This window comes from Lissotriton vulgaris, chromosome 1_1 (assembly GCF_964263255.1).
Source record: "Lissotriton vulgaris chromosome 1_1, aLisVul1.2, whole genome shotgun sequence".
NCBI classification, from domain to species: domain Eukaryota; kingdom Metazoa; phylum Chordata; class Amphibia; order Caudata; family Salamandridae; genus Lissotriton; species Lissotriton vulgaris.
Window position 1 is genome coordinate 200,033,869 of NC_141685.1, and position 20,000 is coordinate 200,053,868.

Genomic DNA, 20,000 nt, shown 5'->3' on the forward strand with positions numbered 1-20,000 from the left:
CGCCACGAGGTCCTTACACTTGCAGCCTTCGATGCCAGATGAACAAATGCTGTGGGCCTTTTGACTTATTTTCCTCTGCTTATATGCCTACGGTTGTATTACAGGGCTTGGCCTTTTGTTTTCTATCCTAATTATTGAAATTGACTGCAGGTGCAGTGAGAACGCTGAGGATTGAACTATTCAGGGAAAGGATCGCACGCAGGAAAGAGCAAAGGTACGTATCTGTGTTTCATGCAGACAAAAGGCTACGTCCCTGGGTGGGCTTGAACCACCAACCTTTCGGTTAACAGCCGAACGCGCTAACCGATTGCGCAACAGAGACTATTGACTGTATACATTTCCTGAGACTCAATATATGTCTTGACATGTGTGCGCCTGCCTGGAGCTTGTATTATATAAGGCGTCTTTATGCCATACAGCATTTGTCATTTGCTTAGTGTCTTGTTACTGTTGTAATTTATGATGTGTAGACTACTGTCTAATGGTGTTAGAGCCAGTATTACTACCGGTCACAGTGCATGAGACTCATACATGACTTTTCTCTTTGCCTGCTTAGCCTAGCTCCCTGCTCCTCTGTTTGCGTGCTACCAGCCCGTGAGGCGTGTGTCTTGCCCATCCCATCTTCACTGTGTTATGTTGGACTTGTCTTCTCTGTGAGCAGAGTCTCCTTCCCAGAGCAGGTGCTTTCTCTGAACTCTTGGCTTGTAAGACTGCTGGGAAAGGCCCTCCCTAGCCCCTCAGTCAGATAGATACATTTACCTGCAGAGCTCAGCTTGGGAGAAAGAGATTAGGCAGAGAGCACATAGGGGAAGGCCCACAGAGCACACTTTATTTTACATAAAAGCTCGGGCTTGTGGGAGGACAGGGACATGAGGGTTCTCATGGAAAGAAATCCCAGGAGTATTGATGGCTAGGCCCTGAAACACAACAATCCCGGAATGGCCAGGCACAAGATGCCTCTGCAATAGGCCTGACCCTAGGCTTCCGGAGTTCTTGATCTCCAGAGGCTCCAGTGATCTAAGCCCGACCAGGGCTGTGCCCGACCAGGGCGCGTTGGGATGGCGTTAGGGACGCCTAAAGGGGCACAGGGCGCAGAACTCTGCCCGTTTCACCCCAGCATTTTGGGGAGGACACAGAATCTGGCAAAGCCAGTGGGAAGGATTTTCCAGGAGGAGAGTTCAGTGACATGATCTCAAACACAATAGTGCTGGTGATCTGGCGGGTGCATTCTGTGAGCCACTTCTGTCAGGAGCAGCCTGCCATCATGCCCTGATAACCACAACTCTAGTACCAAGCCAGTGACCTCAGCAAATGCAAAGACATTATTACTTATAGTCTCCTGCATCTGATTCTTGCCATCATCATGTGAAACGTTGGCGTTATCATGTCTGCTGCGCACACTTTGTTCATATGTGTACAATTTAAGTGTGTGAACCTGACCACTGTCTTGGACAGAGCTCTTGCTGTGAACACACCATGTGAAGCATTGGTGGTTCAGTGGTAGAATTCTCGCCCGCCACGCGGGAGGCCCGGGTTCGATTCCCGGCCAATGCAAGGTTGCTTTCTTTTGACTTTGTTTTCGAAATGATATATATGAACTCAGTGGGGAATAAAATGGTAAGCAGTGACCCCGACGTGATTTGAACACGCAACCTTCTGATCTGGAGTCAGACGCGCTACCGTTGCGCCACGAGGTCCTTACACTTGCAGCCTTCGATGCCAGATGAACAAATGCTGTGGGCCTTTTGACTTATTTTCCTCTGCTTATATGCCTACGGTTGTATTACAGGGCTTGGCCTTTTGTTTTCTATCCTAATTATTGAAATTGACTGCAGGTGCAGTGAGAACGCTGAGGATTGAACTATTCAGGGAAAGGATCGCACGCAGGAAAGAGCAAAGGTACGTATCTGTGTTTCATGCAGACAAAAGGCTACGTCCCTGGGTGGGCTTGAACCACCAACCTTTCGGTTAACAGCCGAACGCGCTAACCGATTGCGCCACAGAGACTATTGACTGTATACATTTCCTGAGACTCAATATATGTCTTGACATGTGTGCGCCTGCCTGGAGCTTGTATTATATAAGGCGTCTTTATGCCATACAGCATTTGTCATTTGCTTAGTGTCTTGTTACTGTTGTAATTTATGATGTGTAGACTACTGTCTAATGGTGTTAGAGCCAGTATTACTACCGGTCACAGTGCATGAGACTCATACATGACTTTTCTCTTTGCCTGCTTAGCGTAGCTCCCTGCTCCTCTGTTTGCGTGCTACCAGCCCGTGAGGCGTGTGTCTTGCCCATCCCATCTTCACTGTGTTATGTTGGACTTGTCTTCTCTGTGAGCAGAGTCTCCTTCCCAGAGCAGGTGCTTTCTCTGAACTCTTGGCTTGTAAGACTGCTGGGAAAGGCCCTCCCTAGCCCCTCAGTCAGATAGATACATTTACCTGCAGAGCTCAGCTTGGGAGAAAGAGATTAGGCAGAGAGCACATAGGGGAAGGCCCACAGAGCACACTTTATTTTACATAAAAGCTCGGACTTGTGGGAGGACAGGGACATGAGGGTTCTCATGGAAAGAAATCGCAGGAGTATTGATGGCTAGGCCCTGAAACACAACAATCCCGGAATGGCCAGGCACAAGATGCCTCTGCAATAGGCCTGACCCTAGGCTTCCGGAGTTCTTGATCTCCAGAGGCTCCAGTGATCTAAGCCCGACCAGGGCTGTGCCCGACCAGGGCGCGTTGGGATGGCGTTAGGGACGCGTAAAGGGGCGCAGGGCGCAGAACTCTGCCCGTTTCACCCCAGCATTTTGGGGAGGACACAGAATCTGGCAAAGCCAGTGGGAAGGATTTTCCAGGAGGAGAGTTCAGTGACATGATCTGAAACACAATAGTGCTGGTGATCTGGCGGGTGCATTCTGTGAGCCACTTCTGTCAGGAGCAGCCTGCCATCATGCCCTGATAACCACAACTCTAGTACCAAGCCAGTGACCTCAGCAAATGCAAAGACATTATTACTTATAGTCTCCTGCATCTGATTCTTGCCATCATCATGTGAAACGTTGGCGTTATCATGTCTGCTGCGCACACTTTGTTCATATGTGTACAATTTAAGTGTGTGAACCTGACCACTGTCTTGGACAGAGCTCTTGCTGTGAACACACCATGTGAAGCATTGGTGGTTCAGTGGTAGAATTCTCGCCTGCCACGAGGGAGGCCCGGGTTCGATTCCCGGCCAATGCAAGGTTGCTTTCTTTTGACTTTGTTTTCGAAATGATATATATGAACTCAGTGGGGAATAAAATGGTAAGCAGTGACCCCGACGTGATTTGAACACGCAACCTTCTGATCTGGAGTCAGACGCGCTACCGTTGCGCCACGAGGTCCTTACACTTGCAGCCTTTGATGCCAGATGAACAAATGCTGTGGGCCTTTTGACTTATTTTCCTCTGCTTATATGCCTACGGTTGTATTACAGGGCTTGGCCTTTTGTTTTCTATCCTAATTATTGAAATTGACTGCAGGTGCAGTGAGAACGCTGAGGATTGAACTATTCAGGGAAAGGATCGCACGCAGGAAAGAGCAAAGGTACGTATCTGTGTTTCATGCAGACAAAAGGCTACGTCCCTGGGTGGGCTTGAACCACCAACCTTTCGGTTAACAGCCGAACGCGCTAACCGATTGCGCCACAGAGACTATTGACTGTATACATTTCCTGAGACTCAATATATGTCTTGACATGTGTGCGCCTGCCTGGAGCTTGTATTATATAAGGCGTCTTTATGCCATACAGCATTTGTCATTTGCTTAGTGTCTTGTTACTGTTGTAATTTATGATGTGTAGACTACTGTCTAATGGTGTTAGAGCCAGTATTACTACCGGTCACAGTGCATGAGACTCATACATGACTTTTCTCTTTGCCTGCTTAGCGTAGCTCCCTGCTCCTCTGTTTGCGTGCTACCAGCCCGTGAGGCGTGTGTCTTGCCCATCCCATCTTCACTGTGTTATGTTGGACTTGTCTTCTCTGTGAGCAGAGTCTCCTTCCCAGAGCAGGTGCTTTCTCTGAACTCTTGGCTTGTAAGACTGCTGGGAAAGGCCCTCCCTAGCCCCTCAGTCAGATAGATACATTTACCTGCAGAGCTCAGCTTGGGAGAAAGAGATTAGGCAGAGAGCACATAGGGGAAGGCCCACAGAGCACACTTTATTTTTACATAAAAGCTCGGGCTTGTGGGAGGACAGGGACATGAGGGTTCTCATGGAAAGAAATCCCAGGAGTATTGATGGCTAGGCCCTGAAACACAACAATCCCGGAATGGCCAGGCACAAGATGCCTCTGCAATAGGCCTGACCCTAGGCTTCCGGAGTTCTTGATCTCCAGAGGCTCCAGTGATCTAAGCCCGATCAGGGCTGTGCCCGACCAGGGCGCGTTGGGATGGCGTTAGGGACGCGTAAAGGGGCGCAGGGCGCAGAACTCTGCCCATTTCACCCCAGCATTTTGGGGAGGACACAGAATCTGGCAAAGCCAGTGGGAAGGATTTTCCAGGAGGAGAGTTCAGTGACATGATCTGAAACACAATAGTGCTGGTGATCTGGCGGGTGCATTCTGTGAGCCACTTCTGTCAGGAGCAGCCTGCCATCATGCCCTGATAACCACAACTCTAGTACCAAGCCAGTGACCTCAGCAAATGCAAAGACATTATTACTTATAGTCTCCTGCATCTGATTCTTGCCATCATCATGTGAAACGTTGGCGTTATCATGTCTGCTGCGCACACTTTGTTCATATGTGTACAATTTAAGTGTGTGATCCTGACCACTGTCTTGGACAGAGCTCTTGCTGTGAACACACCATGTGAAGCATTGGTGGTTCAGTGGTAGAATTTTCGCCTGCCACGCGGGAGGCCCGGGTTCGATTCCCGGCCAATGCAAGGATGCTTTCTTTTGACTTTGTTTTCGAAATGATATATATGAACTCAGTGGGGAATAAAATGGTAAGCAGTGACCCCGACGTGATTTGAACACGCAACCTTCTGATCTGGAGTCAGACGCGCTACCGTTGCGCCACGAGGTCCTTACACTTGCAGCCTTCGATGCCAGATGAACAAATGCTGTGGGCCTTTTGACTTATTTTCCTCTGCTTATATGCCTACGGTTGTATTACAGGGCTTGGCCTTTTGTTTTCTATCCTAATTATTGAAATTGACTGCAGGTGCAGTGAGAACGCTGAGGATTGAACTATTCAGGGAAAGGATCGCACGCAGGAAAGAGCAAAGGTACGTATCTGTGTTTCATGCAGACAAAAGGCTACATCCCTGGGTGGGCTTGAACCACCAACCTTTCGGTTAACAGCCGAACGCGCTAACCGATTGCGCCACAGAGACTATTGACTGTATACATTTCCTGAGACTCAATATATGTCTTGACATGTGTGCGCCTGCCTGGAGCTTGTATTATATAAGGCGTCTTTATGCCATACAGCATTTGTCATTTGCTTAGTGTCTTGTTACTGTTGTAATTTATGATGTGTAGACTACTGTCTAATGGTGTTAGAGCCAGTATTACTACCGGTCACAGTGCATGAGACTCATACATGACTTTTCTCTTTGCCTGCTTAGCGTAGCTCCCTGCTCCTCTGTTTGCGTGCTACCAGCCCGTGAGGCGTGTGTCTTGCCCATCCCATCTTCACTGTGTTATGTTGGACTTGTCTTCTCTGTGAGCAGAGTCTCCTTCCCAGAGCAGGTGCTTTCTCTGAACTCTTGGCTTGTAAGACTGCTGGGAAAGGCCCTCCCTAGCCCCTCAGTCAGATAGATACATTTACCTGCAGAGCTCAGCTTGGGAGAAAGAGATTAGGCAGAGAGCACATAGGGGAAGGCCCACAGAGCACACTTTATTTTACATAAAAGCTCGGGCTTGTGGGAGGACAGGGACATGAGGGTTCTCATGGAAAGAAATCCCAGGAGTATTGATGGCTAGGCCCTGAAACACAACAATCCCGGAATGGCCAGGCACAAGATGCCTCTGCAATAGGCCTGACCCTAGGCTTCCGGAGTTCTTGATCTCCAGAGGCTCCAGTGATCTAAGCCCGACCAGGGCTGTGCCCGACCAGGGCGCGTTGGGATGGCGTTAGGGACGCGTAAAGGGGCGCAGGGCGCAGAACTCTGCCCGTTTCACCCCAGCATTTTGGGGAGGACACAGAATCTGGCAAAGCCAGTGGGAAGGATTTTCCAGGAGGAGAGTTCAGTGACATGATCTCAAACACAATAGTGCTGGTGATCTGGCGGGTGCATTCTGTGAGCCACTTCTGTCAGGAGCAGCCTGCCATCATGCCCTGATAACCACAACTCTAGTACCAAGCCAGTGACCTCAGCAAATGCAAAGACATTATTACTTATAGTCTCCTGCATCTGATTCTTGCCATCATCATGTGAAACGTTGGCGTTATCATGTCTGCTGCGCACACTTTGTTCATATGTGTACAATTTAAGTGTGTGAACCTGACCACTGTCTTGGACAGAGCTCTTGCTGTGAACACACCATGTGAAGCATTGGTGGTTCAGTGGTAGAATTCTCGCCCGCCATGCGGGAGGCCCGGGTTCGATTCCCGGCCAATGCAAGGTTGCTTTCTTTTGACTTTGTTTTCGAAATGATATATATGAACTCAGTGGGGAATAAAATGGTAAGCAGTGACCCCGACGTGATTTGAACACGCAACCTTCTGATCTGGAGTCAGACGCGCTACCGTTGCGCCACGAGGTCCTTACACTTGCAGCCTTCGATGCCAGATGAACAAATGCTGTGGGCCTTTTGACTTATTTTCCTCTGCTTATATGCCTACGGTTGTATTACAGGGCTTGGCCTTTTGTTTTCTATCCTAATTATTGAAATTGACTGCAGGTGCAGTGAGAACGCTGAGGATTGAACTATTCAGGGAAAGGATCGCACGAAGGAAAGAGCAAAGGTACGTATCTGTGTTTCATGCAGACAAAAGGCTACGTCCCTGGGTGGGCTTGAACCACCAACCTTTCGGTTAACAGCCGAACGCGCTAACCGATTGCGCCACAGAGACTATTGACTGTATACATTTCCTGAGACTCAATATATGTCTTGACATGTGTGCGCCTGCCTGGAGCTTGTATTATATAAGGCGTCTTTATGCCATACAGCATTTGTCATTTGCTTAGTGTCTTGTTACTGTTGTAATTTATGATGTGTAGACTACTGTCTAATGGTGTTAGAGCCAGTATTACTACCGGTCACAGTGCATGAGACTCATACATGACTTTTCTCTTTGCCTGCTTAGCGTAGCTCCCTGCTCCTCTGTTTGCGTGCTACCAGCCCGTGAGGCGTGTGTCTTGCCCATCCCATCTTCACTGTGTTATGTTGGACTTGTCTTCTCTGTGAGCAGAGTCTCCTTCCCAGAGCAGGTGCTTTCTCTGAACTCTTGGCTTGTAAGACTGCTGGGAAAGGCCCTCCCTAGCCCCTCAGTCAGATAGATACATTTACCTGCAGAGCTCAGCTTGGGAGAAAGAGATTAGGCAGAGAGCACATAGGGGAAGGCCCACAGAGCACACTTTATTTTACATAAAAGCTCGGGCTTGTGGGAGGACAGGGACATGAGGGTTCTCATGGAAAGAAATCCCAGGAGTATTGATGGCTAGGCCCTGAAACACAACAATCCCGGAATGGCCAGGCACAAGATGCCTCTGCAATAGGCCTGACCCTAGGCTTCCGGAGTTCTTGATCTCCAGAGGCTCCAGTGATCTAAGCCCGATCAGGGCTGTGCCCGACCAGGGCGCGTTGGGATGGCGTTAGGGACGCGTAAAGGGGCGCAGGGCGCAGAACTCTGCCCGTTTCACCCCAGCATTTTGGGGAGGACACAGAATCTGGCAAAGCCAGTGGGAAGGATTTTCCAGGAGGAGAGTTCAGTGACATGATCTGAAACACAATAGTGCTGGTGATCTGGCGGGTGCATTCTGTGAGCCACTTCTGTCAGGAGCAGCCTGCCATCATGCCCTGATAACCACAACTCTAGTACCAAGCCAGTGACCTCAGCAAATGCAAAGACATTATTACTTATAGTCTCCTGCATCTGATTCTTGCCATCATCATGTGAAACGTTGGCGTTATCATGTCTGCTGCGCACACTTTGTTCATATGTGTACAATTTAAGTGTGTGAACCTGACCACTGTCTTGGACAGAGCTCTTGCTGTGAACACACCATGTGAAGCATTGGTGGTTCAGTGGTAGAATTCTCGCATGCCACGCGGGAGGCCCGGGTTCGATTCCCGGCCAATGCAAGGATGCTTTCTTTTGACTTTGTTTTCGAAATGATATATATGAACTCAGTGGGGAATAAAATGGTAAGCAGTGACCCCGACGTGATGTTAAACACGCAACCTTCTGATCTGGAGTCAGACGCGCTACCGTTGCGCCACGAGGTCCTTACACTTGCAGCCTTCGATGCCAGATGAACAAATGCTGTGGGCCTTTTGACTTATTTTCCTCTGCTTATATGCCTACGGTTGTATTACAGGGCTTGGCCTTTTGTTTTCTATCCTAATTATTGAAATTGACTGCAGGTGCAGTGAGAACGCTGAGGATTGAACTATTCAGGGAAAGGATCGCACGCAGGAAAGAGCAAAGGTACGTATCTGTGTTTCATGCAGACAAAAGGCTACGTCCCTGGGTGGGCTTGAACCACCAACCTTTCGGTTAACAGCCGAACGCGCTAACCGATTGCGCCACAGAGACTATTGACTGTATACATTTCCTGAGACTCAATATATGTCTTGACATGTGTGCGCCTGCCTGGAGCTTGTATTATATAAGGCGTCTTTATGCCATACAGCATTTGTCATTTGCTTAGTGTCTTGTTACTGTTGTAATTTATGATGTGTAGACTACTGTCTAATGGTGTTAGAGCCAGTATTACTACCGGTCACAGTGCATGAGACTCATACATGACTTTTCTCTTTGCCTGCTTAGCGTAGCTCCCTGCTCCTCTGTTTGCGTGCTACCAGCCCGTGAGGCGTGTGTCTTGCCCATCCCATCTTCACTGTGTTATGTTGGACTTGTCTTCTCTGTGAGCAGAGTCTCCTTCCCAGAGCAGGTGCTTTCTCTGAACTCTTGGCTTGTAAGACTGCTGGGAAAGGCCCTCCCTAGCCCCTCAGTCAGATAGATACATTTACCTGCAGAGCTCAGCTTGGGAGAAAGAGATTAGGCAGAGAGCACATAGGGGAAGGCCCACAGAGCACACTTTATTTTACATAAAAGCTCGGGCTTGTGGGAGGACAGGGACATGAGGGTTCTCATGGAAAGAAATCCCAGGAGTATTGATGGCTAGGCCCTGAAACACAACAATCCCGGAATGGCCAGGCACAAGATGCCTCTGCAATAGGCCTGACCCTAGGCTTCCGGAGTTCTTGATCTCCAGAGGCTCCAGTGATCTAAGCCCGATCAGGGCTGTGCCCGACCAGGGCGCGTTGGGATGGCGTTAGGGACGCGTAAAGGGGCGCAGGGCGCAGAACTCTGCCCATTTCACCCCAGCATTTTGGGGAGGACACAGAATCTGGCAAAGCCAGTGGGAAGGATTTTCCAGGAGGAGAGTTCAGTGACATGATCTGAAACACAATAGTGCTGGTGATCTGGCGGGTGCATTCTGTGAGCCACTTCTGTCAGGAGCAGCCTGCCATCATGCCCTGATAACCACAACTCTAGTACCAAGCCAGTGACCTCAGCAAATGCAAAGACATTATTACTTATAGTCTCCTGCATCTGATTCTTGCCATCATCATGTGAAACGTTGGCGTTATCATGTCTGCTGCGCACACTTTGTTCATATGTGTACAATTTAAGTGTGTGATCCTGACCACTGTCTTGGACAGAGCTCTTGCTGTGAACACACCATGTGAAGCATTGGTGGTTCAGTGGTAGAATTTTCGCCTGCCACGCGGGAGGCCCGGGTTCGATTCCCGGCCAATGCAAGGATGCTTTCTTTTGACTTTGTTTTCGAAATGATATATATGAACTCAGTGGGGAATAAAATGGTAAGCAGTGACCCCGACGTGATTTGAACACGCAACCTTCTGATCTGGAGTCAGACGCGCTACCGTTGCGCCACGAGGTCCTTACACTTGCAGCCTTCGATGCCAGATGAACAAATGCTGTGGGCCTTTTGACTTATTTTCCTCTGCTTATATGCCTACGGTTGTATTACAGGGCTTGGCCTTTTGTTTTCTATCCTAATTATTGAAATTGACTGCAGGTGCAGTGAGAACGCTGAGGATTGAACTATTCAGGGAAAGGATCGCACGCAGGAAAGAGCAAAGGTACGTATCTGTGTTTCATGCAGACAAAAGGCTACATCCCTGGGTGGGCTTGAACCACCAACCTTTCGGTTAACAGCCGAACGCGCTAACCGATTGCGCCACAGAGACTATTGACTGTATACATTTCCTGAGACTCAATATATGTCTTGACATGTGTGCGCCTGCCTGGAGCTTGTATTATATAAGGCGTCTTTATGCCATACAGCATTTGTCATTTGCTTAGTGTCTTGTTACTGTTGTAATTTATGATGTGTAGACTACTGTCTAATGGTGTTAGAGCCAGTATTACTACCGGTCACAGTGCATGAGACTCATACATGACTTTTCTCTTTGCCTGCTTAGCGTAGCTCCCTGCTCCTCTGTTTGCGTGCTACCAGCCCGTGAGGCGTGTGTCTTGCCCATCCCATCTTCACTGTGTTATGTTGGACTTGTCTTCTCTGTGAGCAGAGTCTCCTTCCCAGAGCAGGTGCTTTCTCTGAACTCTTGGCTTGTAAGACTGCTGGGAAAGGCCCTCCCTAGCCCCTCAGTCAGATAGATACATTTACCTGCAGAGCTCAGCTTGGGAGAAAGAGATTAGGCAGAGAGCACATAGGGGAAGGCCCACAGAGCACACTTTATTTTACATAAAAGCTCGGGCTTGTGGGAGGACAGGGACATGAGGGTTCTCATGGAAAGAAATCCCAGGAGTATTGATGGCTAGGCCCTGAAACACAACAATCCCGGAATGGCCAGGCACAAGATGCCTCTGCAATAGGCCTGACCCTAGGCTTCCGGAGTTCTTGATCTCCAGAGGCTCCAGTGATCTAAGCCCGACCAGGGCTGTGCCCGACCAGGGCGCGTTGGGATGGCGTTAGGGACGCGTAAAGGGGCGCAGGGCGCAGAACTCTGCCCGTTTCACCCCAGCATTTTGGGGAGGACACAGAATCTGGCAAAGCCAGTGGGAAGGATTTTCCAGGAGGAGAGTTCAGTGACATGATCTCAAACACAATAGTGCTGGTGATCTGGCGGGTGCATTCTGTGAGCCACTTCTGTCAGGAGCAGCCTGCCATCATGCCCTGATAACCACAACTCTAGTACCAAGCCAGTGACCTCAGCAAATGCAAAGACATTATTACTTATAGTCTCCTGCATCTGATTCTTGCCATCATCATGTGAAACGTTGGCGTTATCATGTCTGCTGCGCACACTTTGTTCATATGTGTACAATTTAAGTGTGTGAACCTGACCACTGTCTTGGACAGAGCTCTTGCTGTGAACACACCATGTGAAGCATTGGTGGTTCAGTGGTAGAATTCTCGCCCGCCATGCGGGAGGCCCGGGTTCGATTCCCGGCCAATGCAAGGTTGCTTTCTTTTGACTTTGTTTTCGAAATGATATATATGAACTCAGTGGGGAATAAAATGGTAAGCAGTGACCCCGACGTGATTTGAACACGCAACCTTCTGATCTGGAGTCAGACGCGCTACCGTTGCGCCACGAGGTCCTTACACTTGCAGCCTTCGATGCCAGATGAACAAATGCTGTGGGCCTTTTGACTTATTTTCCTCTGCTTATATGCCTACGGTTGTATTACAGGGCTTGGCCTTTTGTTTTCTATCCTAATTATTGAAATTGACTGCAGGTGCAGTGAGAACGCTGAGGATTGAACTATTCAGGGAAAGGATCGCACGAAGGAAAGAGCAAAGGTACGTATCTGTGTTTCATGCAGACAAAAGGCTACATCCCTGGGTGGGCTTGAACCACCAACCTTTCGGTTAACAGCCGAACGCGCTAACCGATTGCGCCACAGAGACTATTGACTGTATACATTTCCTGAGACTCAATATATGTCTTGACATGTGTGCGCCTGCCTGGAGCTTGTATTATATAAGGCGTCTTTATGCCATACAGCATTTGTCATTTGCTTAGTGTCTTGTTACTGTTGTAATTTATGATGTGTAGACTACTGTCTAATGGTGTTAGAGCCAGTATTACTACCGGTCACAGTGCATGAGACTCATACATGACTTTTCTCTTTGCCTGCTTAGCGTAGCTCCCTGCTCCTCTGTTTGCGTGCTACCAGCCCGTGAGGCGTGTGTCTTGCCCATCCCATCTTCACTGTGTTATGTTGGACTTGTCTTCTCTGTGAGCAGAGTCTCCTTCCCAGAGCAGGTGCTTTCTCTGAACTCTTGGCTTGTAAGACTGCTGGGAAAGGCCCTCCCTAGCCCCTCAGTCAGATAGATACATTTACCTGCAGAGCTCAGCTTGGGAGAAAGAGATTAGTCAGAGAGCACATAGGGGAAGGCCCACAGAGCACACTTTATTTTACATAAAAGCTCGGGCTTGTGGGAGGACAGGGACATGAGGGTTCTCATGGAAAGAAATCCCAGGAGTATTGATGGCTAGGCCCTGAAACACAACAATCCCGGAATGGCCAGGCACAAGATGCCTCTGCAATAGGCCTGACCCTAGGCTTCCGGAGTTCTTGATCTCCAGAGGCTCCAGTGATCTAAGCCCGATCAGGGCTGTGCCCGACCAGGGCGCGTTGGGATGGCGTTAGGGACGCGTAAAGGGGCGCAGGGCGCAGAACTCTGCCCGTTTCACCCCAGCATTTTGGGGAGGACACAGAATCTGGCAAAGCCAGTGGGAAGGATTTTCCAGGAGGAGAGTTCAGTGACATGATCTGAAACACAATAGTGCTGGTGATCTGGCGGGTGCATTCTGTGAGCCACTTCTGTCAGGAGCAGCCTGCCATCATGCCCTGATAACCACAACTCTAGTACCAAGCCAGTGACCTCAGCAAATGCAAAGACATTATTACTTATAGTCTCCTGCATCTGATTCTTGCCATCATCATGTGAAACGTTGGCGTTATCATGTCTGCTGCGCACACTTTGTTCATATGTGTACAATTTAAGTGTGTGAACCTGACCACTGTCTTGGACAGAGCTCTTGCTGTGAACACACCATGTGAAGCATTGGTGGTTCAGTGGTAGAATTCTCGCATGCCACGCGGGAGGCCCGGGTTCGATTCCCGGCCAATGCAAGGATGCTTTCTTTTGACTTTGTTTTCGAAATGATATATATGAACTCAGTGGGGAATAAAATGGTAAGCAGTGACCCCGACGTGATGTTAAACACGCAACCTTCTGATCTGGAGTCAGACGCGCTACCGTTGCGCCACGAGGTCCTTACACTTGCAGCCTTCGATGCCAGATGAACAAATGCTGTGGGCCTTTTGACTTATTTTCCTCTGCTTATATGCCTACGGTTGTATTACAGGGCTTGGCCTTTTGTTTTCTATCCTAATTATTGAAATTGACTGCAGGTGCAGTGAGAACGCTGAGGATTGAACTATTCAGGGAAAGGATCGCACGCAGGAAAGAGCAAAGGTACGTATCTGTGTTTCATGCAGACAAAAGGCTACGTCCCTGGGTGGGCTTGAACCACCAACCTTTCGGTTAACAGCCGAACGCGCTAACCGATTGCGCCACAGAGACTATTGACTGTATACATTTCCTGAGACTCAATATATGTCTTGACATGTGTGCGCCTGCCTGGAGCTTGTATTATATAAGGCGTCTTTATGCCATACAGCATTTGTCATTTGCTTAGTGTCTTGTTACTGTTGTAATTTATGATGTGTAGACTACTGTCTAATGGTGTTAGAGCCAGTATTACTACCGGTCACAGTGCATGAGACTCATACATGACTTTTCTCTTTGCCTGCTTAGCGTAGCTCCCTGCTCCTCTGTTTGCGTGCTACCAGCCCGTGAGGCGTGTGTCTTGCCCATCCCATCTTCACTGTGTTATGTTGGACTTGTCTTCTCTGTGAGCAGAGTCTCCTTCCCAGAGCAGGTGCTTTCTCTGAACTCTTGGCTTGTAAGACTGCTGGGAAAGGCCCTCCCTAGCCCCTCAGTCAGATAGATACATTTACCTGCAGAGCTCAGCTTGGGAGAAAGAGATTAGGCAGAGAGCACATAGGGGAAGGCCCACAGAGCACACTTTATTTTACATAAAAGCTCGGGCTTGTGGGAGGACAGGGACATGAGGGTTCTCATGGAAAGAAATCGCAGGAGTATTGATGGCTAGGCCCTGAAACACAACAATCCCGGAATGGCCAGGCACAAGATGCCTCTGCAATAGGCCTGACCCTAGGCTTCCGGAGTTCTTGATCTCCAGAGGCTCCAGTGATCTAAGCCCGACCAGGGCTGTGCCCGACCAGGGCGCGTTGGGATGGCGTTAGGGACGCGTAAAGGGGCGCAGGGCGCAGAACTCTGCCCGTTTCACCCCAGCATTTTGGGGAGGACACAGAATCTGGCAAAGCCAGTGGGAAGGATTTTCCAGGAGGAGAGTTCAGTGACATGATCTGAAACACAATAGTTCTGGTGATCTGGCGGGTGCATTCTGTGAGCCACTTCTGTCAGGAGCAGCCTGCCATCATGCCCTGATAACCACAACTCTAGTACCAAGCCAGTGACCTCAGCAAATGCAAAGACATTATTACTTATAGTCTCCTGCATCTGATTCTTGCCATCATCATGTGAAACGTTGGCGTTATCATGTCTGCTGCGCACACTTTGTTCATATGTGTACAATTTAAGTGTGTGAACCTGACCACTGTCTTGGACAGAGCTCTTGCTGTGAACACACCATGTGAAGCATTGGTGGTTCAGTGGTAGAATTCTCGCCTGCCACGCGGGAGGCCCGGGTTCCATTCCCGGCCAATGCAAGGTTGCTTTCTTTTGACTTTGTTTTCGAAATGATATATATGAACTCAGTGGGGAATAAAATGGTAAGCAGTGACCCCGACGTGATTTGAACACGCAACCTTCTGATCTGGAGTCAGACGCGCTACCGTTGCGCCACGAAGTCCTTACACTTGCAGCCTTCGATGCCAGATGAACAAATGCTGTGGGCCTTTTGACTTATTTTCCTCTGCTTATATGCCTACGGTTGTATTACAGGGCTTGGCCTTTTGTTTTCTATCCTAATTATTGAAATTGACTGCAGGTGCAGTGAGAACGCTGAGGATTGAACTATTCAGGGAAAGGATCGCACGCAGGAAAGAGCAAAGGTACGTATCTGTGTTTCATGCAGACAAAAGGCTACGTCCCTGGGTGGGCTTGAACCACCAACCTTTCGGTTAACAGCCGAACGCGCTAACCGATTGCGCCACAGAGACTATTGACTGTATACATTTCCTGAGACTCAATATATGTCTTGACATGTGTGCGCCTGCCTGGAGCTTGTATTATATAAGGCGTCTTTATGCCATACAGCATTTGTCATTTGCTTAGTGTCTTGTTACTGTTGTAATTTATGATGTGTAGACTACTGTCTAATGGTGTTAGAGCCAGTATTACTACCGGTCACAGTGCATGAGACTCATACATGACTTTTCTCTTTGCCTGCTTAGCGTAGCTCCCTGCTCCTCTGTTTGCGTGCTACCAGCCCGTGAGGCGTGTGTCTTGCCCATCCCATCTTCACTGTGTTATGTTGGACTTGTCTTCTCTGTGAGCAGAGTCTCCTTCCCAGAGCAGGTGCTTTCTCTGAACTCTTGGCTTGTAAGACTGCTGGGAAAGGCCCTCCCTAGCCCCTCAGTCAGATAGATACATTTACCTGCAGAGCTCAGCTTGGGAGAAAGAGATTAGGCAGAGAGCACATAGGGGAAGGCCCACAGAGCACACTTTATTTTACATAAAAGCTCGGGCTTGTGGGAGGACAGGGACATGAGGGTTCTCCTGGAAAGAAATCCCAGGAGTATTGATGGCTAGGCCCTGAAACACAACAATCCCGGAATGGCCAGGCACAAGATGCCTCTGCAATAGGCCTGACCCTAGGCTTCCGGAGTTCTTGATCTCCAGAGGCTCCAGTGATCTAAGCCGGATCAGGGCTGTGCCCGACCAGGGCGCGTTGGGATGGCGTTAGGGACGCGTAAAGGGGCGCAGGGCGCAGAACTCTGCCCGTTTCACCCCAGCATTTTGGGGAGGACACAGAATCTGGCAAAGCCAGTGGGAAGGATTTTCCAGGAGGAGAGTTCAGTGACATGATCTGAAACACAATAGTGCTGGTGATCTGGCGGGTGCATTCTGTGAGCCACTTCTGTCAGGAGCAGCCTGCCATCATGCCCTGATAACCACAACTCTAGTACCAAGCCAGTGACCTCAGCAAATGCAAAGACATTATTACTTATAGTCTCCTGCATCTGATTCTTGCCATCATCATGTGAAACGTTGGCGTTATCATGTCTGCTGCGCACACTTTGTTCATATGTGTACAATTTAAGTGTGTGAACCTGACCACTGTCTTGGACAGAGCTCTTGCTGTGAACACACCATGTGAAGCATTGGTGGTTCAGTGGTAGAATTCTCGCCTGCCACGCGGGAGGCCCGGGTTCGATTCCCGGCCAATGCAAGGTTGCTTTCTTTTGACTTTGTTTTCGAAATGATATATATGAACTCAGTGGGGAATAAAATGGTAAGCAGTGACCCCGACGTGATTTGAACACGCAACCTTCTGATCTGGAGTCAGACGCGCTACCGTTGCGCCACGAGGTCCTTACACTTGCAGCCTTCGATGCCAGATGAACAAATGCTGTGGGCCTTTTGACTTATTTTCCTCTGCTTATATGCCTACGGTTGTATTACAGGGCTTGGCCTTTTGTTTTCTATCCTAATTATTGAAATTGACTGCAGGTGCAGTGAGAACGCTGAGGATTGAACTATTCAGGGAAAGGATCGCACGCAGGAAAGAGCAAAGGTACGTATCTGTGTTTCATGCAGACAAAAGGCTACGTCCCTGGGTGGGCTTGAACCACCAACCTTTCGGTTAACAGCCGAACGCGCTAACCGATTGCGCCACAGAGACTATTGACTGTATACATTTCCTGAGACTCAATATATGTCTTGACATGTGTGCGCCTGCCTGGAGCTTGTATTATATAAGGCGTCTTTATGCCATACAGCATTTGTCATTTGCTTAGTGTCTTGTTACTGTTGTAATTTATGATGTGTAGACTACTGTCTAATGGTGTTAGAGCCAGTATTACTACCGGTCACAGTGCATGAGACTCATACATGACTTTTCTCTTTGCCTGCTTAGCGAAGCTCCCTGCTCCTCTGTTTGCGTGCTACCAGCCCGTGAGGCGTGTGTCTTGCCCATCCCATCTTCACTGTGTTATGTTGGACTTGTCTTCTCTGTGAGCAGAGTCTCCTTCCCAGAGCAGGTGCTTTCTCTGAACTCTTGGCTTGTAAGACTGCTGGGAAAGGCCCTCCCTAGCCCCTCAGTCAGATAGATACATTTACCTGCAGAGCTCAGCTTGGGAGAAAGAGATTAGGCAGAGAGCACATAGGGGAAGGCCCACAGAGCACACTTTATTTTACATAAAAGCTCGGGCTTGTGGGAGGACAGGGACATGAGGGTTCTCATGGAAAGAAATCCCAGGAGTATTGATGGCTAGGCCCTGAAACACAACAATCCCGGAATGGCCAGGCACAAGATGCCTCTGCAATAGGCCTGACCCTAGGCTTCCGGAGTTCTTGATCTCCAGAGGCTCCAGTGATCTAAGCCCGATCAGGGCTGTGCCCGACCAGGGCGCGTTGGGATGGCGTTAGGGACGCGTAAAGGGGCGCAGGGCGCAGAACTCTGCCCATTTCACCCCAGCATTTTGGGGAGGACACAGAATCTGGCAAAGCCAGTGGGAAGGATTTTCCAGGAGGAGAGTTCAGTGACATGATCTGAAACACAATAGTGCTGGTGATCTGGCGGGTGCATTCTGTGAGCCACTTCTGTCAGGAGCAGCCTGCCATCATGCCCTGATAACCACAACTCTAGTACCAAGCCAGTGACCTCAGCAAATGCAAAGACATTATTACTTATAGTCTCCTGCATCTGATTCTTGCCATCATCATGTGAAACGTTGGCGTTATCATGTCTGCTGCGCACACTTTGTTCATATGTGTACAATTTAAGTGTGTGATCCTGACCACTGTCTTGGACAGAGCTCTTGCTGTGAACACACCATGTGAAGCATTGGTGGTTCAGTGGTAGAATTTTCGCCTGCCACGCGGGAGGCCCGGGTTCGATTCCCGGCCAATGCAAGGATGCTTTCTTTTGACTTTGTTTTCGAAATGATATATATGAACTCAGTGGGGAATAAAATGGTAAGCAGTGACCCCGACGTGATTTGAACACGCAACCTTCTGATCTGGAGTCAGACGCGCTACCGTTGCGCCACGAGGTCCTTACACTTGCAGCCTTCGATGCCAGATGAACAAATGCTGTGGGCCTTTTGACTTATTTTCCTCTGCTTATATGCCTACGGTTGTATTACAGGGCTTGGCCTTTTGTTTTCTATCCTAATTATTGAAATTGACTGCAGGTGCAGTGAGAACGCTGAGGATTGAACTATTCAGGGAAAGGATCGCACGCAGGAAAGAGCAAAGGTACGTATCTGTGTTTCATGCAGACAAAAGGCTACATCCCTGGGTGGGCTTGAACCACCAACCTTTCGGTTAACAGCCGAACGCGCTAACCGATTGCGCCACAGAGACTATTGACTGTATACATTTCCTGAGACTCAATATATGTCTTGACATGTGTGCGCCTGCCTGGAGCTTGTATTATATAAGGCGTCTTTATGCCATACAGCATTTGTCATTTGCTTAGTGTCTTGTTACTGTTGTAATTTATGATGTGTAGACTACTGTCTAATGGTGTTAGAGCCAGTATTACTACCGGTCACAGTGCATGAGACTCATACATGACTTTTCTCTTTGCCTGCTTAGCGTAGCTCCCTGCTCCTCTGTTTGCGTGCTACCAGCCCGTGAGGCGTGTGTCTTGCCCATCCCATCTTCACTGTGTTATGTTGGACTTGTCTTCTCTGTGAGCAGAGTCTCCTTCCCAGAGCAGGTGCTTTCTCTGAACTCTTGGCTTGTAAGACTGCTGGGAAAGACCCTCCCTAGCCCCTCAGTCAGATAGATACATTTACCTGCAGAGCTCAGCTTGGGAGAAAGAGATTAGGCAGAGAGCACATAGGGGAAGGCCCACAGAGCACACTTTATTTTACATAAAAGCTCGGGCTTGTGGGAGGACAGGGACATGAGGGTTCTCATGGAAAGAAATCCCAGGAGTATTGATGGCTAGGCCCTGAAACACAACAATCCCGGAATGGCCAGGCACAAGATGCCTCTGCAATAGGCCTGACCCTAGGCTTCCGGAGTTCTTGATCTCCAGAGGCTCCAGTGATCTAAGCCCGACCAGGGCTGTGCCCGACCAGGGCGCGTTGGGATGGCGTTAGGGACGCGTAAAGGGGCGCAGGGCGCAGAACTCTGCCCGTTTCACCCCAGCATTTTGGGGAGGACACAGAATCTGGCAAAGCCAGTGGGAAGGATTTTCCAGGAGGAGAGTTCAGTGACATGATCTCAAACACAATAGTGCTGGTGATCTGGCGGGTGCATTCTGTGAGCCACTTCTGTCAGGAGCAGCCTGCCATCATGCCCTGATAACCACAACTCTAGTACCAAGCCAGTGACCTCAGCAAATGCAAAGACATTATTACTTATAGTCTCCTGCATCTGATTCTTGCCATCATCATGTGAAACGTTGGCGTTATCATGTCTGCTGCGCACACTTTGTTCATATGTGTACAATTTAAGTGTGTGAACCTGACCACTGTCTTGGACAGAGCTCTT

At 49.1% G+C, this 20,000-nt stretch overlaps 35 non-coding genes across 35 annotated transcripts in view; 11 read left to right on the forward strand and 24 right to left on the reverse strand.

Moving 5' to 3' along the window:
* The window catches only part of TRNAW-CCA (transfer RNA tryptophan (anticodon CCA)), a 72-nt gene extending 60 nt beyond the window's left edge, over nt 1–12 (reverse strand). Inside the window, exon 1 of the tRNA in view lies at nt 1–12. This exon is cut by the window's left edge and continues 60 nt beyond it. This is a non-coding gene — a tRNA (tRNA-Trp).
* A 236-nt stretch (nt 13–248) lies between these two features.
* TRNAN-GUU (transfer RNA asparagine (anticodon GUU)) lies at nt 249–322 on the reverse strand. Its single transcript has one exon. It is a non-coding gene; the product is annotated as a tRNA-Asn (tRNA).
* Nucleotides 323–1,483: 1,161 nt separating this feature from the next.
* On the forward strand, nt 1,484–1,554 carry TRNAG-GCC (transfer RNA glycine (anticodon GCC)). Its single transcript has one exon. It is a non-coding gene; the product is annotated as a tRNA-Gly (tRNA).
* A 71-nt stretch (nt 1,555–1,625) lies between these two features.
* TRNAW-CCA (transfer RNA tryptophan (anticodon CCA)) lies at nt 1,626–1,697 on the reverse strand. The gene has a single exon. It is a non-coding gene; the product is annotated as a tRNA-Trp (tRNA).
* Nucleotides 1,698–1,933: 236 nt separating this feature from the next.
* TRNAN-GUU (transfer RNA asparagine (anticodon GUU)) lies at nt 1,934–2,007 on the reverse strand. The gene has a single exon. It is a non-coding gene; the product is annotated as a tRNA-Asn (tRNA).
* Nucleotides 2,008–3,168: 1,161 nt separating this feature from the next.
* TRNAG-GCC (transfer RNA glycine (anticodon GCC)) lies at nt 3,169–3,239 on the forward strand. The gene has a single exon. It is a non-coding gene; the product is annotated as a tRNA-Gly (tRNA).
* Nucleotides 3,240–3,310: 71 nt separating this feature from the next.
* TRNAW-CCA (transfer RNA tryptophan (anticodon CCA)) lies at nt 3,311–3,382 on the reverse strand. The gene has a single exon. It is a non-coding gene; the product is annotated as a tRNA-Trp (tRNA).
* A 236-nt stretch (nt 3,383–3,618) lies between these two features.
* Nucleotides 3,619–3,692, reverse strand: TRNAN-GUU (transfer RNA asparagine (anticodon GUU)). The gene has a single exon. It is a non-coding gene; the product is annotated as a tRNA-Asn (tRNA).
* A 1,162-nt stretch (nt 3,693–4,854) lies between these two features.
* Nucleotides 4,855–4,925, forward strand: TRNAG-GCC (transfer RNA glycine (anticodon GCC)). Its single transcript has one exon. It is a non-coding gene; the product is annotated as a tRNA-Gly (tRNA).
* A 71-nt stretch (nt 4,926–4,996) lies between these two features.
* On the reverse strand, nt 4,997–5,068 carry TRNAW-CCA (transfer RNA tryptophan (anticodon CCA)). Its single transcript has one exon. It is a non-coding gene; the product is annotated as a tRNA-Trp (tRNA).
* Nucleotides 5,069–5,304: 236 nt separating this feature from the next.
* Nucleotides 5,305–5,378, reverse strand: TRNAN-GUU (transfer RNA asparagine (anticodon GUU)). Its single transcript has one exon. It is a non-coding gene; the product is annotated as a tRNA-Asn (tRNA).
* Nucleotides 5,379–6,539: 1,161 nt separating this feature from the next.
* TRNAG-GCC (transfer RNA glycine (anticodon GCC)) lies at nt 6,540–6,610 on the forward strand. The gene has a single exon. It is a non-coding gene; the product is annotated as a tRNA-Gly (tRNA).
* A 71-nt stretch (nt 6,611–6,681) lies between these two features.
* On the reverse strand, nt 6,682–6,753 carry TRNAW-CCA (transfer RNA tryptophan (anticodon CCA)). Its single transcript has one exon. It is a non-coding gene; the product is annotated as a tRNA-Trp (tRNA).
* A 236-nt stretch (nt 6,754–6,989) lies between these two features.
* Nucleotides 6,990–7,063, reverse strand: TRNAN-GUU (transfer RNA asparagine (anticodon GUU)). Its single transcript has one exon. It is a non-coding gene; the product is annotated as a tRNA-Asn (tRNA).
* A 1,161-nt stretch (nt 7,064–8,224) lies between these two features.
* TRNAG-GCC (transfer RNA glycine (anticodon GCC)) lies at nt 8,225–8,295 on the forward strand. Its single transcript has one exon. It is a non-coding gene; the product is annotated as a tRNA-Gly (tRNA).
* A 71-nt stretch (nt 8,296–8,366) lies between these two features.
* TRNAW-CCA (transfer RNA tryptophan (anticodon CCA)) lies at nt 8,367–8,439 on the reverse strand. The gene has a single exon. It is a non-coding gene; the product is annotated as a tRNA-Trp (tRNA).
* Nucleotides 8,440–8,675: 236 nt separating this feature from the next.
* On the reverse strand, nt 8,676–8,749 carry TRNAN-GUU (transfer RNA asparagine (anticodon GUU)). Its single transcript has one exon. It is a non-coding gene; the product is annotated as a tRNA-Asn (tRNA).
* Nucleotides 8,750–9,910: 1,161 nt separating this feature from the next.
* On the forward strand, nt 9,911–9,981 carry TRNAG-GCC (transfer RNA glycine (anticodon GCC)). Its single transcript has one exon. It is a non-coding gene; the product is annotated as a tRNA-Gly (tRNA).
* Nucleotides 9,982–10,052: 71 nt separating this feature from the next.
* Nucleotides 10,053–10,124, reverse strand: TRNAW-CCA (transfer RNA tryptophan (anticodon CCA)). The gene has a single exon. It is a non-coding gene; the product is annotated as a tRNA-Trp (tRNA).
* A 236-nt stretch (nt 10,125–10,360) lies between these two features.
* TRNAN-GUU (transfer RNA asparagine (anticodon GUU)) lies at nt 10,361–10,434 on the reverse strand. The gene has a single exon. It is a non-coding gene; the product is annotated as a tRNA-Asn (tRNA).
* A 1,161-nt stretch (nt 10,435–11,595) lies between these two features.
* Nucleotides 11,596–11,666, forward strand: TRNAG-GCC (transfer RNA glycine (anticodon GCC)). Its single transcript has one exon. It is a non-coding gene; the product is annotated as a tRNA-Gly (tRNA).
* A 71-nt stretch (nt 11,667–11,737) lies between these two features.
* Nucleotides 11,738–11,809, reverse strand: TRNAW-CCA (transfer RNA tryptophan (anticodon CCA)). Its single transcript has one exon. It is a non-coding gene; the product is annotated as a tRNA-Trp (tRNA).
* Nucleotides 11,810–12,045: 236 nt separating this feature from the next.
* Nucleotides 12,046–12,119, reverse strand: TRNAN-GUU (transfer RNA asparagine (anticodon GUU)). The gene has a single exon. It is a non-coding gene; the product is annotated as a tRNA-Asn (tRNA).
* Nucleotides 12,120–13,280: 1,161 nt separating this feature from the next.
* On the forward strand, nt 13,281–13,351 carry TRNAG-GCC (transfer RNA glycine (anticodon GCC)). Its single transcript has one exon. It is a non-coding gene; the product is annotated as a tRNA-Gly (tRNA).
* Nucleotides 13,352–13,422: 71 nt separating this feature from the next.
* On the reverse strand, nt 13,423–13,495 carry TRNAW-CCA (transfer RNA tryptophan (anticodon CCA)). Its single transcript has one exon. It is a non-coding gene; the product is annotated as a tRNA-Trp (tRNA).
* A 236-nt stretch (nt 13,496–13,731) lies between these two features.
* On the reverse strand, nt 13,732–13,805 carry TRNAN-GUU (transfer RNA asparagine (anticodon GUU)). Its single transcript has one exon. It is a non-coding gene; the product is annotated as a tRNA-Asn (tRNA).
* Nucleotides 13,806–14,966: 1,161 nt separating this feature from the next.
* TRNAG-GCC (transfer RNA glycine (anticodon GCC)) lies at nt 14,967–15,037 on the forward strand. Its single transcript has one exon. It is a non-coding gene; the product is annotated as a tRNA-Gly (tRNA).
* Nucleotides 15,038–15,108: 71 nt separating this feature from the next.
* On the reverse strand, nt 15,109–15,180 carry TRNAW-CCA (transfer RNA tryptophan (anticodon CCA)). The gene has a single exon. It is a non-coding gene; the product is annotated as a tRNA-Trp (tRNA).
* A 236-nt stretch (nt 15,181–15,416) lies between these two features.
* TRNAN-GUU (transfer RNA asparagine (anticodon GUU)) lies at nt 15,417–15,490 on the reverse strand. The gene has a single exon. It is a non-coding gene; the product is annotated as a tRNA-Asn (tRNA).
* Nucleotides 15,491–16,651: 1,161 nt separating this feature from the next.
* Nucleotides 16,652–16,722, forward strand: TRNAG-GCC (transfer RNA glycine (anticodon GCC)). The gene has a single exon. It is a non-coding gene; the product is annotated as a tRNA-Gly (tRNA).
* A 71-nt stretch (nt 16,723–16,793) lies between these two features.
* TRNAW-CCA (transfer RNA tryptophan (anticodon CCA)) lies at nt 16,794–16,865 on the reverse strand. The gene has a single exon. It is a non-coding gene; the product is annotated as a tRNA-Trp (tRNA).
* A 236-nt stretch (nt 16,866–17,101) lies between these two features.
* TRNAN-GUU (transfer RNA asparagine (anticodon GUU)) lies at nt 17,102–17,175 on the reverse strand. Its single transcript has one exon. It is a non-coding gene; the product is annotated as a tRNA-Asn (tRNA).
* A 1,161-nt stretch (nt 17,176–18,336) lies between these two features.
* TRNAG-GCC (transfer RNA glycine (anticodon GCC)) lies at nt 18,337–18,407 on the forward strand. Its single transcript has one exon. It is a non-coding gene; the product is annotated as a tRNA-Gly (tRNA).
* Nucleotides 18,408–18,478: 71 nt separating this feature from the next.
* Nucleotides 18,479–18,550, reverse strand: TRNAW-CCA (transfer RNA tryptophan (anticodon CCA)). The gene has a single exon. It is a non-coding gene; the product is annotated as a tRNA-Trp (tRNA).
* A 236-nt stretch (nt 18,551–18,786) lies between these two features.
* On the reverse strand, nt 18,787–18,860 carry TRNAN-GUU (transfer RNA asparagine (anticodon GUU)). The gene has a single exon. It is a non-coding gene; the product is annotated as a tRNA-Asn (tRNA).
* Between the last annotated feature and the right edge of the window lie 1,140 nt (nt 18,861–20,000).